The sequence below is a fragment of the Callithrix jacchus genome, chromosome 1 (assembly GCF_049354715.1).
Source record: "Callithrix jacchus isolate 240 chromosome 1, calJac240_pri, whole genome shotgun sequence".
NCBI lineage: Eukaryota > Metazoa > Chordata > Mammalia > Primates > Cebidae > Callithrix > Callithrix jacchus.
Window position 1 is genome coordinate 151,109,141 of NC_133502.1, and position 13,434 is coordinate 151,122,574.

The following is a 13,434-nucleotide window of genomic DNA, read 5'->3' on the forward strand; positions in this document are numbered from 1 at the left end:
TAGAATCAGTTCAACAATGAGTAAATAGTTGTTAAATAAAGATACAGCTAATTCCTTAAATAGTGTATTCATTTAAATATGAAAAACTGCTCCGTGCTTATATACAAAATTATGTAACATTCACAAATTACCCCAAACTGGGTAATTTATAAAGAAAAAAGGTTTAATTGACTCACAGTTCTACATGGCTGGGGAAGCCGGCCTTAGGAAACTTAAAATCATGATGAAAGAAAAAGAGGCACCTCTTACGTGGTGGCAGGCAAGAGATAGTAAGTGAAAGCAGAGAAAAAACTACCATTTATAAAACCATTAGATGTTGAGAATTTGCTATCATGAGAACATCAAGGTGGAAACTGCCCCAATAATCCAATTACTTTTCTTCCTCCATACATGGAGATTACAATTCAAGATTGGATTTGGGTGGGGACACAAAGTCTAATTATATCACACCACATTCTCTTGAACAAAGCCAGGCACAAAATGAATTCAGACACAGTAGATGATCACTGCAAAGTTATAGGGAAAAGGCAGAGGATTAAACAAAGTAATAAATTGAGACTTCTAGGCTAATTATTCTCACACACTTATTAAATAAGCATTTATTCATGTATTCATTTCTATTTTCTACATAAGCAATTATGCCATATTGAAAATATTGTTCTATTTCGTACTTTTCCAATCCATATACCTCTTATTTATATTTTTGTGGCAAATTACACTCTCTAGAAACAGGAATATAATTTTCTCTTTTAGATTTCTTATCATTCCAACATTATCTATGTTTGCTCTAAAATTTAATTAGATAACTTTTATTGAATATTTTCTTCTGTTGTTAGCTAACAGTTAAATTTTATCAGATTATTTTCTTTTGGTTGAAATTGCCATTTAATTTTTCTTCTTTCCACTGTTAACATGATGAATTACACTGAAAGTTTTTCACACCCAACTTGATCACTGAACAGTAAGGGTTGACTCAACAGGTGTAGGGTGTTCAAATGCTTTCATTCCAAAGAAAGTTTTGGCCCTAGTCTAGCTTCTGGAATATTCTGCCTGATAAGATTGTCTTTGCTTGGACGCCTTGAGTCATACCAGATTGTTTTAGCTAACAGTGTGATTTATGGTGGGGACCCTGGACCACACAATACCAGTTTGACCTGCTGTTGTGAGACTGGACACTGAGTAATTAAAGTCAGTCATGTGGGCACTACATGCCTAAGCAACTGACACTTGATGAAACCCTCAACTCTAAGACTCAGGGAACTTCCTTGATTGGCAATAATTCATACATGTTGTCACACTTTGTCACTGGAAGATTAAGCACATACTGTATAGAGGACAGCTATAAGCTTATGACTGGTCTCTCCTGGGTTCTGCCCTATGCACCTCTTTCCTTTGTTGAATTAAATCTGTGTCTTTTTGCTGAAACAAACTGTAAAAATGAACATAACCATTTTCTGAGTTATAAAATTCTCTCTAAAAAATCATGGTATATTTGGAGTTCTCTGAAACATTCATGATGTATTATCCTTTTTATATGTTAGTGATTATGATTTGCTAATGTTAGAGATTTTATATTTAGTTTCAATAGAGAGTTAGACCTTTGATTTTCCTTTTCTTAATGTCAGTGTCAGGTTTTATATGACTTTTATTTGTGTCTTATGAAATTAGTATTAAAATATTCTTTCCAATATCTGAAAAAATATGTATAATATTGGTATTATTTTTGCCTCAAATGTTTCTTAGAAATTATGATTTCTAAACTTGGGAAGCCATTTTAACTTGGATTTTTTGTATGAAGATTTGTTGTTATGTATTTTATTTGATAAACTCAAATTTTTCTATATTTTACTAATTTTAATAAATTGTGCTGTTCAAGAAATTTATCTAAATTTTTAAATTTATTAATACAAAAATTTTATACTTACTCATGATGATTTAATGCTTCTAAAATCCTTAATAATATCACTTATTTATTTATGACATTGGTTATGTGTATCACAGTTTATAATTAATTACTCTTAACTTAGTTTTATCAAGTTAGTCAATTTTTTATAAAGTCAACTTTTGATTTTGTTCTCCCTATTGTATATTTTTATTTAATTGTCTTAATTTCTGCCTATTTATGATTTTCTTCCCCTGAATTTTGTTTCCTTTGCAGTTTATTTTTCAACATATTGATATGAATAAATAATTGATATTTAGACTTTTTGGCTTTACAACTAAATGTATTTAAAGCTCTGACTTTCTGTTTAAGAATAACATTTTTCCTGGTAATGTAAAATATAAAATATGAAAATAAGATTTTTATAAAATGGTGTTTTTATACAATATAAAAATAATGTAAAAAATAATGTAAAATATAATATAAATATAAAATATATATAACATAAAATATAAAAATAACATTTTTTCTAATATTCAATATAATCAATTAATATTATATTTTATTTAAGGTATAACTAAGTGGTAGTATTTAGATATGTATTGCTTAATTTGAAAATTTGATGGAGATTTCTATTTTTCTTTTTGTTTTGTATTTCTTGATGAATTTTACAAAAGTCAATGAACCTAATAAATGTAGTTTTAATCCTTTTTTACCGGTAAAGATTTGTTTTATGACTTCAGATATGGTCAAATTTGTAAATCATCCTTATTTACCAATCAGTTTTGAAAAACATTTTTTATTTGTGTAAAATTTTGAGTTGAAAATTATATACTCTACTACATTTCAGGGCAAAGTTGATGATTTGGATCTCTACTATTCAGGTCTTATTCTCATGTAAAATTTACAGAGAGGCAATAGTTCTATGCTCCAATTTATTTATTTTTCTTTTGTTATTAAACACAGGGTTTGTCTCCCACACTCTTAGTACTTTCAGAGCTCATTTATTACAATTTTCTTAAAGTTTTTCAACAATATGTCAGATTTTATATTTTAATAAATTCAAACATAGTTACACATTATTTTTTCAAAATTTTCAACTTTAAAACTCCCTCTTTAAAGACTCTCTTGAAATCTACAAAAGTTAACTCCAGTTTTACCCACAGAAGAAGATAGCTTTTTAATAAAGCTATATATAACCTCATGGATGCATGTTCAATAATAATCAGTCAGTGACTAATTTTCATTTTAGTCACATATTCTTTGTTCAAGATTGGTGACAATAAGGTGCCATATATTAATTCAATTGGTTCATCAAATATTTTTGAGTATATATCACTGGTTACATTTGTAGGATAATAAGTTATTAAGAAAGATAACATCTGTAGCTTAACTGAGTTTATGTTCAATTGGTGGAAATGGATAATTTTAATGAAAGTATAAGTGTGATGCTCTGATAAATATAAGTTAAGTATACTATGTTTGTAAAGATGAGCTGTGCAGGGAATTTTAAATCTATGAGGATGTTTCAAGCAGACCAAACAGCATGTTATTAGTGCTAGAGACAGAAGAAGCACATCAAGTTGGAGAATAAGTTTCACAGAGTTTATTGAATTTTGGCAGAGAGTTAAAAAAGGAGATAAAACACACTGCATCATATTGCTTGTGTTATAGATAATATAAGCAGTAAGTCATCCTATTCTTACTGATAACTTATTGTGTGTTTTCCGTGAAAATTGAATTCTTAAATTTACGCACATTTTCTGTGTATTTTAGGGAGAGTTGATCAAAGCAAAAATGATTTCGTTTGATTTGTACCTGAAACATGTGTTTGGTAGAAAAATCTCTTCATAACAGATGTACTGTACAAAACAGTTAGGATGCACTGAAATCACTCATCTCCTTCCTTTTATGACATGATTGCACAGTTAATTATATACATCCTAAACATGTAAAGAAAAGAGAACAGATGGCAAAGGCTGTTCTCTAGTTTAAAAAGACATAAGTCCACGAAAATAACTTTATTCATCATGTCTTGAATTTCTTTGCTCAAATTATTTTGTTCTGTGGATAAGAAAATGCTGCTGCTATTGAAGAAAACTCTCCAAATTTAAGAGCATAATTCTGATATCAAAGGTATTGACGTGTCTCAACAAATGTTACATCACTGCTGTTGCTAGTGAAGAACACACAGAAATATTTCTTAAATGTCCATAGTGAACAAAACTTTGCTTGAAAAAAGATAATAAACTTCTGAGTTGAGAACACAGCTATTTGTAATTTTAGAATACTTTGTAAAACACATATTATATAAATGAAATTATAGACCCAACAAACACTCACTATAATAGGCCAAGTGCCTTGAAGAGAGATCCAGTCCTCCCTTAAAATATGTACATTTATTTCACACACAAAAAAATAGCTTCTTTGCCAGGCTTTTATAATTCACTGAAAGCATAGTTGTAGCCATCTATTTGCTCATTTGGAGACCGGGTGTCATTTTGTTACCTCTTCCTTGTTATATGGCATGGATTCAACTTTCCAATGACATAAAAAAATTTTTGTCAAAAAGCAGTCCCTAACCGGTTTTCTTGAATCCATTCTTACCCACATACAATTTATTCTTTTCATGGCTTCTTGGGGATCTTTTAAAAATATTAATCACACTTTGCATCTCCTGTGGTTAGAACTTTTTAATGATATGCTATTTTCTTTAGAAAAACTCAAATCTTACAGATCCTTACATCTTTTAGCATCTGTTTTATTCTATGACAATTTCTGGGATTTTTGGCTCAGTTCATTAGCAGTATAGGATAAAAAGTCAATGCAAAGATTTTTAGAACCAAAGTAAAAGTCTCTAAGCTTAGTCATGTGTTAAATAGAATTATCAATATCAATGATCGTATGGGGTAGTTGTAGGGATTTAGTAAATAGCATATCTTTTTCCTGAATGTACATTTTAATATGAAATCTGTTAATTAGATCTCTTTAATAACAATAGATGATTTCGCTTTGTAAACAGGAAATATCATAATTGTATATTTTCTGATCTTTTGAATTCATGAGGGATGAGGACTATGTCTGAATGCTCACCGTTCTCCTTAGATGCTCTAGCCTCTGCCTGTCAAAATATTTGATAGAGTGGTTAAATGTCAGGAATGGAAGAATCATATGATTAAGCACAGAATATGCCCCAAGTATGTGTTTCAGTTATGTTTTCTTTCAGGGCAGGATGTTAGTGTAATCCTATGATTGCTTAAGGGTAATACTGATTCCATTTCTTAGACTTAAGACTGGTCGGAGCCTCTGGTAGACGCCCTTTCAACACTACAGGAAACTTAATCTTTCATATTTCCTTCCCTTAAAAAGAGTACCACTTCAGTTAGTGCTTGCCCTGTGAGCATCCCTGCATTATTTAACACAAAGTAGTTCCTAGATTTGTATTAAGAACCATGACAGAAAGCTGTTGTGTGTTAGCCTGAGCTTTCAGGGAGCGCCTAATCCCTGTGCTCCCTATTTATGAGAAATGCCAGCCCTGTCGTAAAAGGATGGTCAGATATGAAGGCAGGCCATTCCTTCTGCCTTGTATAATGTTGCCTTTGTTGCCTTTACCATGAAATTGAAACTTAAAAACATATTAAAGGAGGGGACACAGCAGTCACGACATTTATTGTTCTGATACATTCTATACCGCATCTTCCAGATGACCGCCAAACTTTTACACTTGTTGACAGCCCTGTTTTATCTCTGATATGTTTTTCTTAGTCCAGATGGGTAGCTTCAGTAGCCTCCCTGCCTGCTCCATGCCTACACACCACAGAGCTGTATGTGCTTTGTTCTCTACTGTTTCAGAGCATATGAAGGTAGAGGAAGGACCGCTATAGAAATTTACTACGGATACACTGAGAGATGGGAAGCAGTTTAAGTCTCTGCAGCCTCCACCAGGATTGAAAAGGTATCTTAGGGGGCAGCTGGCAGCTATTCCTTCCCAATGGAATCAGGTCTTCCTCCACTGTGAATGCAAAAGCCAGTCACCCCAAAACTTACTTATGAATTTTGTGAAATACAAAGCTACTTGAATCTTAATCATTCTGGAAAATGAAGGAGTACTTCCAGGATCAATACCAAAATGGGCATTAGTTTCCAGACCCTCAAGCCCATTATATTAGTTCTCCTTTGATCTGGGTCTCGGATTAGACAGGTTTGTTACTGACTTGGCTATTTATAGTGGGCCTTCTTGCTGCTTGCCTCTTTTTTTTTTTCTCCTGAGTCCAATGCCATTGAAAGCAACCTCTAATATATTTTTTCCATTTTCCTTTTGGAAAGAAACAGTGTTCTTGGCAGGACTGACAGTGTCTCGTCCCAAAGGGTCTTAAGTTATTCAGTGGCCTAAAGTTTCCTTTCAGCTTCATGGTGACTTTATCCAGTCCTTCTACATAATTGAAGTTCTATTTGCAAATATAAATCACTCTAGATGTCTATGTTTGTGAGTTCTGCAGTCCTCTTCACTTCTTTGATAGGGCTGAACTGGGCAGGTTTGAGCACTCAAGATGTAAAATAGTTGGGAAAGACAAAGCCAGCCAGGAAGGGCTTTTTGGACCTCAGCAGCTTTAGAATTGACTCTGAAGTTTGATTGGAGAGTAGTGATGCTGATGTAAAAATGCTGGGTGGCGGAGAATGACAGGCCAATGAATCAATGCAATTTGAAGGATGGGCCCTTATTGGTGGAGTATGTATATTATGTCCTGAGAGAAGATACAGTTAAGTAAAGTGGTGGAAACCAGAGCCATAGTGAGGTCTGACAGCAAGAACGATGCAGGATTTGAGTGTGCTCTGGTGGAAGAAAGGAAAAAGCATTACTGGTGTGAAAAAAAATCTCTTGGAAACGGAATTCCATAGCAAAATGTGCCCTGCAGGAAGAGAGGTGCCCAGAGGTAAAGGAGAGAGCAAGGAAAGTGACAGAGTGGTCAGGCCAAAGGCAACAAATGCTCAGAAGGCAAAGAGGAGTCCACAGTTGAGGGTAATAAAAGGGGAAATGGAGGGAGTCAGGGTCTCATGGATGATAGAATCCATAGTAAAGGTGAAACAGTTGGTGGAGGGACAAATAGAAGATAAATAAACAGTGGAAAAGAGCTGTGTGACAAGGTGTACCAAGCAAAGGATATGGAAGTTTGAGCAGAATAAGTGAGATGTAAATGTGGGGCTGATGTCAGACTGGCTCCTGGTAGTAGGCATAAGACCAGAGATGAAGGTAGATGCTATCATGTAAATGTGGAGGCCATTGTATGATAAAGTTAGAACGAGAAAAATGGAAAACACGGGAGAAGAAGGCAGCCAATCTGTGGTGGAGTGAGGGACCATGGACCTCTGCAGGTGTGATAGTCTACCTTTTGTTAGCCTAACTGATTCTCTCTTTCTCAGCTGAGAGCTGCACAGACTCCATGCTAGCTTCTTCAGCTGAACAAACCTCATGCTAGTTTCTTCACGTGCTCCCCATTTCCCTTCCCCTAAGCACGTAGCTGGACTAAGCTGACTACAAGCAGACAATGGAATGTCCTTACTAATAAGATACTGAGTTAAGATGAACCAGTCGGATGTACCTGCTGATAGTACCAGCCACCCCTAGAAATGTGCCTGCTGATAACTGAAAGCCCCCATACCTGCAACTGTTTATTTTTCTGCAATAGTTTACCTTTTAACTTTTGCCTGTTCTCCTTCTGTAAAACTTGTTTTAGCTAGGTTCCCCCTCCCCTCCTTTAAGCAAGGTATAAAAGGAAACAGAGCCCCTTCTTCAGGGCAGAGAGAATTTTGAGCATTAGCCATCTCTCGGTCACTGGCAAATAAAGGACTCCTGATTCAATCTCAGAGTGCGGCGCTTTCCTTCAACTCGCTCAGGTACGACACAGGCACCACCTGCCAAGAAACTGTCAAATAGTTTGTTTTTTTTTTTTGAGAAGACTTCTCACAGGGTCAAGTGTCTGGGCCTCTATAGGAAACAGTGAACAAAGTCAAATTCTAGAATGATCTGAGATACAGGAGCTGCTAATGGGTCTCTCATAAAGTCTGGAGATAGGTTGAAAATCAGTTTGACATGAGGCAGTCATGAAAGCTCTAGATGCGAAGGGAATACAGCAGCATTAGCATCTTTTGTGGGGTTCCCCTACAGCTGATGATGATCTATGGCAATTGGAATGTAAACAACTCACAGCAGGGGTCTCAACGATATCTGGCACATTCAAGGTACTTCTACAGGGAATTTTGAAAGACAAAATGCATCAGTTACAGCAAGAAGTATTGTAGTGTGGTTACGTGCACCTGAGGCATAATGTCTAAACATAGTCTCTAACTTTACAATAGATATTTTACCCTAATCCTATGGTTTTCTTAAACCTTAGACATTCTTTATCCGTATTGCCCTCTTTCTCTTATCCTCCCTATACTGCTAGGCAACCCCAGAATAGCAGTCTATGTTCAAAAGAACAAAGAAGAAAGAAAGCGAGGTGAATGATCTTCTCTAAGGGTAGGCATGCCCTTTGTCAGTCATCACAGCTCTTCCCTAGTAAGTTTTCTAAGCTGGGAAACAAGAAAACTGGTTTTCATGAAATAAAAACAGCAGTCAAAATATCTGTGATGGATCCGCATGTAATAGCTTTGTGGGTAGGTGTTTTGGAGTTTTATACCCAGAGAAATCCAAAGTGTATAATAGTCAATAGGAATAATGGAAAGACTCACACCATGTATAACACTTTATCATTTATCAATAATTTTATGTAAATTATCTAATTATCTCCCCACAAATATCACATGAATCAAGCTGAACAAAGTGTTACTTCAAAGAATGCATATGTGGTTTAGTGCAATTTAATAGCTTAAACTATAAACTACTTGTTCACAACAGAGCCCAGAATCCCTGACTTCAAAAACTACCATTATTGCACCCAATTATACACATGCCCCATCTCCAGTTCATTCTTTCATTGCAGAGGATGGGAAGGCCAAGACTGTAAGAAGCATCCCAAATTCTAATGACTTTCTCATAATCTTTCCCTCTGCTGATCAGCAATTCCATAGTCCTTCAAAGGGTGAATTCTTCCATGAATTTTTGTTAAATAGTTGATTTATACCCCAAACCTGCTCTTAGAAATCAGCTCCACATAGTCCACATAGAGTGCCTTCTTGTGGCATACCTCAACTTAGATCAGAGTTTTTCTGTACCATAATTATTGACATTTTGGGGCTGATGTGTTTTTGGGGGGTCAGGGCTGTTCTTTTGTGGACTGTAGTATTTTGGCATCATGCCTGGCTTCTAGCTGCTAGGTAATAGTAGGGTCTGCCTCTCCTCTACTGTGAAAATTGAAAGATCCCAAAATAATGTCAAATGTTTCCTGAGAAACAAAAATCATCATATTTCAAAAGCACTGAATTTGACATAGACATCAGCAGCAGCAATTCTCTCAAGTTTATTTGCACAAAACTTAGAGAACTGTAGTTTTCAAAATATGTTGAAAGACTGACACTCCCAACTTTGTTTACTAAATGTTTTCATCTGACATGTCTTGGTAGACACCCTAGGTTGACCAAGTGACTATAACAGCATAAAAAGGTCCCACTTGGATCTTCTGCATTGAGCTCTCCTGAAACCAGGATTTATGGTACAAATGTTGGTGTTCATTCAAAACATGGAGTACATCTGCGTGCAACCAGAACCCTGGAGATTTTTAAACTGAATGTCTCTCAAACTCCCAGTTTGCCTTACTCTCAATCTTTTCTTCTCTATTTCATCTTTTTTATTTTTTTGTTTGCATCTTTCCTTTTGCCTTCAAACAAAGGATTTGAATTTGTAAAGTGCTGTGAATCAGTTCAAACATATAATTGTGCAATATTTGCATTCACTTACTTGTGGTTAAATTTGCTCCCCTTCTTATTCACCCCTTCTTCTTCCCTCCCACCCCCCTTCCTTCCTTCTTTTTCTTTCTTCCTTTCTTCCTTTGTTTATTTCTTTAAGTGAGGGACAGAGTTGCACTCTTGTTGTACAGGCTGGAGTGCAATAGTGCAATCTCATCTCACTGCAATCTCCACCTCCCCGTTCCAGTCATTCTCCTGCCTCATCCTCCCCCCTCACCCTCCCAAGTAGCTGGAATTACAGGCGCATACCATCACGACCTGCTAATTTTTGTACTTTTACTAGAGACGAAGTTTCACCACATTGGCCAGTCTGGTCTCGAACTCCTGACCTCAGGTGATCCACCTGACTTGGCCACCAAAGTGTTGGGATTACAGGCGTGAACCACTGCAGGCGACCTCACCTCCTCTTTCTCAAATTTAGTCTTCTGCAGTTATTTTAGCTCCATGAGATGATCCTTAAAACACTGATTCTATTTCTTCTTGTCGTTAGAATAAGCATTTCGTGCTATAAATTTTCCTATTAGCACCACTTTAAGTGTATCCTACAGATTTTAATATGTTGTGTTTCTCAGCCTTTAGTTCAAAACATTTTAAAATATTCTGGTGATTTCTTATTGATTCATTAATTATTTAGAAGTATGTCATTTCTAAATTGTATGAGGGTCCTATAAGATACATTTTATCATTTATTTTTAGTTTGATTATGTTAGAGATGCACTCTATGTAATTTCAATTACTTCTATAATATATTTTTATGAATCTTCTATCTGTTCTTGAAAAGTATACATATTCTGCCTTAGGCACACAGAAGTGTCACTTTCAGTTGTAGAACTTGTAGTACATGCACTTTCCTTCATTTATTTCCAATATTTTTCACTTACGATTATTTGAGAATATTATGGAAAATATGAATTGTCTCTGAACTATGAAGAATAAAGAGAGTGATGAATTGGGGCCTTTTTAATATTAATACAATAACTGGCATTATTATGATTTAGTTAGCTGATAAAATAAATAAATATATATATATTTCAGCAATCTGCCAAAATGCATAATTACTTCATTACTATTTAAAATATACTTACACCACAGTCTTGAAAACTACTAACATTTTTTCTGATAGAAAAAAATTAATTAGCTTTGCTATTAAAATTTTATAAACACATTTCTAAAACTATTAGTAATTAGAAAGAGGCTGGATTTATAGTACTGTTATTTCAAAATATTTATATGGAATTTAAATTTATTAGAAAAATTAAGAAAAATTTTACTTTCTTCTAAAATGTTCTGTTCTAGCATTGTTGTTGGCTACAACATGATGTCATTTGACTTTCAACCCTGAATTTTAGGAAAATAAGAATATACTATTTAAATTGCACCATTCATTTATATTAAATGTGTTGTATTCTTTACGATCTTCTAGCATAGGCACCGTAAGAGAACTAAATATCATATGAAACTGTGATGGCTCCAAAATATAAGCCATATATTTAACTGTTAGAGTGTGAAGAGTAAATTTTCTTTTTTTTTTTTTTATGTTTTTGTTTTTTGAGACGGAGTCTCACTCTGTTACCCAGGCTACAGTGCAGTGGCATGCTCTCAGCTCGCTGCAACTTTCGCCTCTTAGGTTCATGTGATTTTCCAGCCTCAGCCTCCCAATTAGCTGGGATTAAAACAAGTGCCATCAGGCCCGGCTGATTTTTGTATTTTTAGTAGAGACGAGGTTTTACCATGTTGGCCAGGCTGGTCTCAAACTCTTGACCTCAGGTGATTTGCCTGCCTCAGCCTCCCAAAGTGCTGGGATTACAATCATAAGCCACTGGAACCAACCGAATGGAAACATTTTTAAAACTACATATGCATGAAAGTGTCACTTTCCTGGCAAGGAGGATATTTTTTGTCCCCATAAGTACATCACTGATAAGAAATAGACTACATAATAAATACGCTAAACTCCAACATTTTATAGCTAAAGTTGGAATAGAAGATAAATGTTTGCCATCACAGCATTAGTGCAATTAAAACCTTACTAATTCCCATTCCTACTGCTATATTGGAAGGAACAACTTACAATCAAATTTCAGGAAGATCTTAAAAGCTTTTTGGTGTCCATGCCATTTCTCTCATTGTATTAAGTTTTATATTTTTTTCACTGTGAAAGAGATACATTTTTGCACAACACACAACAGTCCCTGCACTCACTGATCCATTGAAGAAACCAAGCTCATCTACAAGTAACTACCATACAGAACAATAGGCATTATGGTTGAAATTTCAATACGGTATAGTAGTAGCAGAAAAATAATGAAATCTATTCCCAAAACTCCAAGGATTATCAGAAAATTCTGGGTGAATATGACATTTATTTTTTTAAGACATATAGCTAAGTAAATACTCTGTGTGCCACAAGAACAAGAACTCTGCCTACAGTGGCATGAAGCAAAATACTCTAGGCCGAAGGTGAATATGTGAGAACAGAATAATAGAAAACCGGTTACTCCCTTCCCCCAAACATTTAATAAATATTTTCAAAACCCTCTAAATACATTGTTACTTTGTATTAAATATGCCTATAACATAGATGTGAGCCTATTATATTTCTTGACCTATTTCAATATGTAAATCCCTACCAAGAAAGGAAAAACTGTCCTCACATCACTTAGAAATAAATGAATAATAAACAAATAAATGGCACCACAGGGCCAATCTATGTAAACCTTATAATCAACTTGAGATTTTCAAGTCATTCCCTTTTTCTTAGGTGGCAGCCTCATCCCAAGGGGTTTTGGATTCTTTGTTTCAACATCAGAGAAATACTGTGTCCTGGCCTGACCTTGACAACTTAAAAGCTTCTGTGTCTTTCTGCTTTTTCTGTTATACAGAGGGCATATTCTAACACCTTAACTATTTTTTCCTTGAAATTGCAATTGCTACAATTGTAACTCCTTATAATTAAGTATTCAATTTATGCTTCAAAAAGGTGGTCAAACTAGGTAACCTTTAAGACTCCTTCCAACCCCCATATTGTTTAATTCTATATGTTTTTCTCTGACAAGGAAGGGGAAGATTTGACGTTTAATTCCCTATAATTTTCTCTGTTCAGTGTCAAAAAATGATTACTGTACTAATCTGTATCTTAGAGGAAGGAAATGAAAAAGGAAATAGTGCTCTCAAGCCTCAGTGAAAAATTATGACCCAGTTTTAGGGGAATATAATAGAATGCTACCTTGAAAATTACATTTAGACTTTCTGTGTAAATATTTTATTTGCCTATGAAGTTTTTTTAATAGACACTAATATTAACTATTTGTAGACCTCTTTGAAGTCTATCTAAATAATTTGTTACTAGAAGAATGTGCAACAATTTAAAATTTAGCCTGCTGTTAATGTAAAGGCAGACCATTGAGAAAGAATGAAGTTTTAGTTTTTAACCAGAGACTTCTGAGTTCTGAGGAAAACTGTTTCCTCCTACCCACGACATTTTTAATTTTCTGATCTTTTAAAAAAGGATAGTAACTGGAATCTTGATACTCCTTAGAAAAATAGATGTCCTTTTCTACACATACACACACAAACACACACACACAGCCTGAAATAGTAGTTTTGGGGCAATTATGGAATTTACCTGACACATCAAGAAAATACAC